This window comes from Apium graveolens, chromosome 2 (assembly GCF_009905375.1).
Source record: "Apium graveolens cultivar Ventura chromosome 2, ASM990537v1, whole genome shotgun sequence".
NCBI lineage: Eukaryota > Viridiplantae > Streptophyta > Magnoliopsida > Apiales > Apiaceae > Apium > Apium graveolens.
Window position 1 is genome coordinate 112,620,929 of NC_133648.1, and position 7,995 is coordinate 112,628,923.

The 7,995-nt window shown below is 38.6% G+C and overlaps 1 non-coding gene across 1 annotated transcript; it reads right to left on the reverse strand.

Moving 5' to 3' along the window:
- Positions 1 to 5,852: 5,852 nt before the first annotated feature.
- LOC141709900 (small nucleolar RNA R71) lies at positions 5,853 to 5,959 on the reverse strand. Its single transcript, XR_012570454.1, has one exon. It is a non-coding gene; the product is annotated as a small nucleolar RNA R71 (small nucleolar RNA).
- Positions 5,960 to 7,995: the final 2,036 nt, after the last annotated feature.

Genomic DNA, 7,995 nt, shown 5'->3' on the forward strand with positions numbered 1-7,995 from the left:
ATAATACTCGACTAGGGACCTTTAAGAATATGATATATTATATAATCTCAAGTTTAAGTCATATACTTAAACTATACAATGTGTATCATGATTCTAAGGACATTTATTATGCTAATAAAATATCGCAGTAATTAAGGTCATAATAAATATATTTATTGAATGATCAACTAACATAAAGATTTAAAAGAATAATGTATTGCCTCTAGGGCACCTACACTAACAGATACTATGCCATACGAAGCTGGAATTATTCCCAATGCGTGCTTCCAGAAAGTTGTAGATTGGAAAGTATTGAGCCTTATACACCTTGATTACCAAGCTATGAGGATTTGTGATAAACCGCCATTTCTGTTTATCGAGCATTGCTATATTGAATTCTCTAAAATCTCATAACCCTATTTCCCCACTTGATTTGTGTCGACTTAGACGCTCCTAACGCATCTAATGAATGCTCATATTGTCATTTTTCTTTGTGTTCCACCAAAATCTTGAGATACTTAATTCCAAGTCTTTCGTGATTTGTATTTATAATAAAAAAAACTCATTGCATAGGTTGACAATGACTATATCACTGATTTCGCTAAAACTTCTTTCCCTCCTTATTTGATGATTTTTCCATCCCAATTTAAAGTTCTCTTCTTCAATTTATTCTTCAAAAACCTTAGTGTTGTCACCTTGCTTTTTTGCATAATGTTCGGCAGCCCAAATACTTGCATTATTCATCCGCTCCCTCCATTTGAAGCATGATACACAACTGCTGTCTAGTTTCTGAGCTCCTGTTTATGCTAAAAAATACCGAGGATTTTGCTCGATTTACTTTTTGGCCTGATGCCAGCTCAAACTTTGTCAGGATCCCTACTATACTTTGCACTTCATTTCCCCTGCCTTATAGTCTAAGTATGAGTTATCAACAAATATCATGTTTCTGATGCTAGGAGCTTGTTTGTAGATCTTTCTTCCCTGAATTAGTTTCTGATGTTCATACTTGTGAAGCATTGCTAAGAGGCCCTATGCATAAAGTATAAATAAGTATGGAGATAATGAATCACCTTGGCATAAATCGCGAGTGGGTAGTATTGGACCTATTTCTATACGAGCATGAATTATGTGGTAAGAAACCATTTGGACGCATTGCATTTGCAATTGAACCCATAATACATCAAAGCCCATCTTAGTAAGAATAGCTTGAAGATAACTCCATTCGATTTGATCGTAAGCTTTACTCATATCCAACTTTAAATCCATATAAGCATCCATCCCTTTTATTTTCTTTTAAACGTGTGCATAACTCATGCACAATCATCACATTATCTGAGATCAGATATCTTGACATAAAAGCACTCTGGTTTTTTGAGATTACCTGGTCAAGCATAACTTTGAGTCTATTTGCCACCACTTTAGTAAAAAATTTCACTAGAACATTACACAATGATATTGGTTATAGATCACCAACCATCTCTGGGCATTTTTTATCTAGTATCAAGACTATATTTGTAGCATTCAACTCCTCCAATAGCACGTCAGAACTAAAGAAATTACGAACCAGAGTTACAATATCTCGACCAACAATATGCCAGTATTTCTGGTAAAATCCCTGTGTCATTCCATCAGGACCAGGTGCTTTATCTGGGTTCATCTGAAAAGTGCCTCTTTGTAATAACCCCCAAAATTTTGAACTTTTTGTAACCCTTATGAATAGTGTTTTTGCTGAATGAGAAAACTTTTCATGCCCCACTATGTAGGGGTTCTGTTATGGATATTCTGATATTTTTTTAGTACTCTATATGGTATACAAGTGTATGTAAAGATCGTCAGAATCCAATTCCGAACACTTTAATTTTTCCCGGAAATCCACTAGATACGGAAAGAATTGAGTATAAGGTAATAGGATAAAAAAGATTTAAATAAAAGGATTATAAGTGAGGATCATAAAAGGATTATAATGTATTGAGAAAGGTTAAGAAAACCCAAGTAATAAGATCCCGGGTATGATCCCTCAAACAATAAACGAAAACGAAAGTTAAGCGAACCGTATAACAGATCAGCGGTCATTAGGCAAACAATTAGGAAGTTAATCAAGGAGGTTAGGGATGATGAGGTCATCCAACCAATAAGGAATGGGCAAGTAAGAGATGATGACACAATAAGGTGATGTAAGCATGACATAGGGAGGGAGGAGGTGTGGTTAGTTTATAACCACACAAAGACAAGGTTAATAAAGTAATTAACCAAAAATCCAAACAAAAACTACATCCACCAAGCCAAAACAAATCATTTCATCAAAACAAAAATTTTATTTCTCTTCACCAAGAACCTTGCTCTCGGCTTTTCCCATTTCAAAGAGAAGAATTTTCAAAATTCAAGTTCCAAGCTTCCTAAATTGGTAAGATAATTCTCTAGTACTCCTTATGCATAGTTATGGCTATCCTATGAGTTTAAGCCTCCCATTCATTCTCAATCTTCTCCAAGAAATCAATGAAGAATATAATGAATAGTGATTTCAAGGTTTTTAACTTGATTTTTCTTGTTTTTCCTTTGAGATCCAAGCATCCTAAAGACATCTCAAGGCTTCTTAAGGCCTCCTAGCTATTCACATCAGTTCAAGGAAGGTATATCATCTCCAAACCCTAGCTTTACTTTGTATATAAGGATGATTTTGGTTTTTATGGTAATAGAGTAGCTTAATGCTTGTTGGTTTAGAGTTTGGGTTGGAATAGTGGTGAATTGAATGTTGAAATCTTATGGTTTGGTTAAAGGACTTAAGTATAGTTTAAATTCAAGTTTAAGAATATGTATAATTGTTAATATTGAGTTGATTGGGGCTGTTATGATGTAGTGTGGATGGATGTTGGTTGTATGAATGAATTGGGATTGATTGGTGGTTGAATTGGAATGGTATAAAATTGGGAAATCGCGTAAACATAGCCGTCGTAATGTCCGATTTACTTTAGACTGCTTTTGTTCATAACATTAGGACCCGAGAACTCCATGCTAGGTTTTGACCATTTCCATGTTTAGATATTTCATGTTACGAGCTTCGTTTTGATATGTGGTTCGCTTGAATCTGATGTACGGTTTAGGAGAAACGACCGTTTTAAGTAACAGCGTTTCACGAACGAACCATTACCCCTCGCCTTACTTTGAAACATAGGTTAAAGACCTTAAAGGACTAATTAGAGTATGAAACATTTATGTAAAGTGGATTAGGCAGTTGGTAGGGTACTCGCGAAAGAATCGCCTTAAAACTCTTAATGGTTAATTTATTAAAAATGGTGGAGCCGAGGGTACTCGAGCGACTTAAGAGAATCAGTAAGCGCAAAGCGAGCGTTAGAGTCTAAATTGGTTAAAGTATAGATTTACAAGTGACTTTGGTTTAATTCCAACTTACATGTTGTTTATAGGTTACCAGACTCGTCCCAAGCCATTAATAACCCCCAGTCGCTCAGGCAAGTTTTCTACCCGTATAACTGTTGTTGTGATGTATATGTGTATATGCATGATCTTGCGATAAATGCATATTTGTTATTAGCAAATTCTTGCGATATATTGTAGCATGTGATATGGTATATATGCATGCCTGTTTCATATTCTTGATTTATATATCTGTTGGTTCAAATGCTTGTAGTTGCATAATACCTATGCTAGAGTTAAGCGGTATTTGAGTATACCCTTAGTATAGGGGATCAAAAGGTGAACTTTTTCTAAAACCGGGAGGCGAGGCTTGATAAGTGGCATTTTATACCACTTAGAACGTCTTAAAATGGCTTAAATTGGTGTCTTGAAATCAAGTATTTTGTGTATTTGATGCGTTTTTCTAGTGGTTATGCATTTCAGGGTATTAGTTGCATTTCGGGGGAGGAATCATCAAGAATAAGCCTTGGCATGTGTTCACCATTGCGAGAGGAAAGGAATGGGCAGATTACGGCGAAGAAATGGAGCAAACCTGGATTTTTTCCAGTAGAGGCCTGCGCGCCCGCGCAGCAATGCTGAGCGGCCGCGCAGCAACCTGCGCGCCCGCGCAGCTATGCTGAGCGGCCGCGCAGGGTCGGGGAAAAAGATAAATTATTTTAGACTTCTACTTCTGTTTGGCTTCCAACTTCTATGTAATCTGAGTTTTATGGGACTATTATATAGGTAGATTTGAGACGTTTTCACAGAGAGTATTAAGGGGATTATGTTTTAGATTGTGTTTTACGCAAGAAGCGAAGGAGATAAGGAAGAAGACCGATTTAGCACACCGCAACGAAGAGGAAGCATATTTTCTTGTGATTCTTGTTTCGTTGTAACGTTGGATGCTAGTTTTCTTGCTTTGACTTATTTACTCTTGTGACGTACTCTGTTTTAATATAATTAGTTTAGTTATTATTTTCTTGTGATTGTTTGTCATGATTTCATATGAACCCATGATGGCGATAAGTTCTATTATGGGCTAATCGTGATCATGGGGTTGCAACGGATTTATTATGGAATTCTTTAGTTAATTGTCCAATACTTTAGTGTGTGATGATTGCTTGATATCTAGTATTGGTTGTGCGTATTCGTCTTATGTGCGTCGCGAACATATAAGATAGGGTGTTAATCTCTTGTGAAGCGACAGTGAATCTTGAGATTTAGAACTTGCCATGCTAGCATAGGTTCATGTACGTTGTGCATGATTAGTGGGTAACTCTAACAGTTTTATTTGCCCTATGTAATCAAAAAGGAATAACTTGTGCTTAAATCGTTGTGTTGTCAATTTCTGTAGACATATAGGAACTCAACATAATTGATGACTATTCAACTTCTATCTTAATTGTGGATGTTTGGTGGAATGGTATTAGTACAATGAAAGTTGGCTTTTATCAGTTTCGTGTTATTCGATTAATATCATCACTGTCACATGCTAAAGGTAATAACAATGGCTATAGAAGGAAGTAATAATGAAGTTGTGATCTCATGAGTGTTTTATTATTGATAAATTGAAGTGTTAGTTAAGTGGTTAATTAAGTAGTTAATTATAGTTAATATTTAATCAACAATTTTAAGTGTTATTATCTTAACATTGAGAAGTAATCATACATTGGTTAGTGAGTTTAATTAGACAATAATTTAGTCTGAGTCTCTGAGGGAACGAACTAGAAAGTATTCTATATTACTTGCGAACGCGTATACTTGCGTGAATATTAGCGCGTGTTTTCGCCCTAACAAGTTTTTGGCGCCGCTGCCGGGGACTCGGCGTATTTGTTTAGTTTATGTACTTACCATCATTGGTCATCAGGACTCAGTGATTAGGACGTAGTAGTTACTTATTTTTTTTGGTTGTGTTTCAGGTACTTTAGCAAGCGTTTATGCAAACTCGTTCTCGTGCTCGCAAGAGGACTTTAGATACAGCTGAGGAGACAGACGAAGTTCTTGATATTCCGGAGAAGTTAGATTTTGAGGATTCGGATTCAGGAACTGAGCAGAAAGAACCAGTAAACATGGGAGATCGTATTGTTCAAGCTGATCCAGCTCTTATGGATTTTTCTCGGCCTAAAATTGATGACATTCAGTCAAGCATCCTTCATCCGGCTATTCAAGCTAACACCTTTGAAATCAAGCCGGGCACTATTCAGATGGTGCAGAATTCTGTTTCTTTTGGAGGAGCGGCAACTGAAGACCCCAACATGCACATAAGGAATTTTGTCGAGATCTGCAGCACTTTTAAGTATAATTGCGTGACTGATGAGGCTATCAAGTTGAGGCTTTTCCCATTCTCACTGAGGGATAAGGCTAAAGACTGGTTACATTCTGAACCAGCTGGGTCCATCACTACGTGGCAAGATCTTGTGCAAAAGTTTCTAGTGAAGTTTTATCCAATGGCAAAGACTGCTGCTATGAGGAGTGCTCTTACTCAGTTTGCGCAGCAACCTACAGAATCTATGTGCGAGGCTTGGGAACGCTACAAGGAAATGTTGAGAAAATGTTCACATCATGGAATGCCGGATTGCATGGTGATCACTGGTTTCTATAATGGTTTGGGGGCCCAATCTCGGCCCATGCTCGATGCAGCAGCTGGAGGCGCCTTATGGGCTAAAAACTATACTGAGGCGTATAATCTTATCGAGACGATGGCTGCAAATGAGCATCAAAACCCAACTCAGAGGATGATGTCAGGCAAGGTAGCGGGTATTCTGGAAGTTGATGCAGCCACCGCTATTGCAGCCCAGCTCCAAGCGCTATCAATGAAGGTTGATTCTTTGGCTACGTATGGAGTTAATCAAATAGCTATGGTTTGTGAGCTTTGTGCAGGTTCTCATGCTACGGATCAGTGTTCTCTTGTCAACGAATCTGTTCAGTATGTGAATAATTATCAGCGACAACAGCAGCCTGTCCCAGCGACCTATCATCCTAATAACAGAAATCATCCAAATTTCAGCTGGGGGAATAATCAGAATGCTATTCAGCCACCATATCAGCAAGGAGTGAGTAAACAGTTTAACCCACCTGGATTCCAGCAACCACAGCAGTATGCTACAAGGCAATCATATCCTCAACAGGGAAGTACAGCTGCACCCACCAGTGCTGATTTTGAGGAACTTAAGCTGTTGTGCAAGAGTCAGGCGGTTTCTATCAAGACCTTGGAAAATCAAATTGGTCAATTAGCCAATGCAGTGCTCAATCGTCAACCTGGCACTCTTCCTAGTGACACGGAAGTACCAGGTAGGAAGGAAGCTAAAGAGCAAGTCAAGGCTATTACCTTAAGGTCTGGAAAAGTGGCTGATGCTGAAAAGGCAAAGGAAGTCGAAGCTGAAGTTAGAGATGAAGAATCTAAGCAAAAGGAGAAAGCGGCGGAACCAAGGAAGACTACTGTTGAACACACTCTGCCTGAGGCTAATACAGGGGAGAAACAGCTCTATCCTCCACCACCTTTTCCTAAGAGATTGCAGCAACAAAAGCTGGATAGACAGTTCGGGAAGTTTCTGGAGGTGTTCAAGAAACTTCACATCAATATACCTTTCGCTGAGGCTCTGGAACAAATGCCTAGTTATGCGAAGTTTATGAAGACTATTCTTGCAAGGAAGGTGAAACTGGATGACCTTGAAACCGTTGCTCTCACGGAAGAATGCAGCGCTATTCTGCAGCAAAAGTTACCACCAAAACTGAAAGATCCAGGAAGCTTCACCATTCCTTGCACCATTGGCAATCTAACTTTTGACAAGTGCCTTTGTGATTTGGGAGCAAGCATTAATCTGATGCCGTTGTCGATCTTTAAAAAGCTGGATCTGCCTGATCCAAAACCCACATACATGTCGCTACAATTGGCTGACCGTTCCATTACTTACCCAAGGGGCATAGTTGAGGATGTGCTCGTCAAAGTGGATAAGCTCTTCTTTCCAGCAGATTTTGTTATTCTGGATTTTGAGGAAGATAAGAAGATTCCCATAATCTTGGGGAGGCCTTTCTTGGCTATTGGCCGTACCTTGATAGATGTGCAAAAAGGGGAACTTACTATACGGGTCCAAGATCAGGATGTGACCTTCAATGTATTCAAGGCAATGAAATTCCCTACAGAAGATGAGGAGTGCTTAAAAGTGGATGTGATTGATACTGCGGTTACTTCGGAACTCGATCACATGCTAATGTCTGATGCATTGGAAAAGGCCTTAGTGGGGGATTTTGACAGCGATGATGAAGATAACAACGAGCAATTATAATATCTGAACGCTTCTCCATGGAAGCGAAAGCTGGACATACCATTTGAATCTCTTGGTACTTCTGACCTTAAGAATGCTGAAGGGAAGCTCAAACCATCAATAGAGGAAGCACCTACCTTGGAGCTCAAACCATTACCTGAACACTTGAGGTATGCTTTTTTAGGTGATTCATCTACGTTACCTGTTATTATTTCATCTGACCTTTCAGGTAGTGAGGAAGACAAGCTCTTAAGGATTTTGAGAGAATTCAAATCGGCTATAGGATGGACCATAGCAGACATCAAGGGGATAAGTCCTTCATATTGTATGCATAAAATTC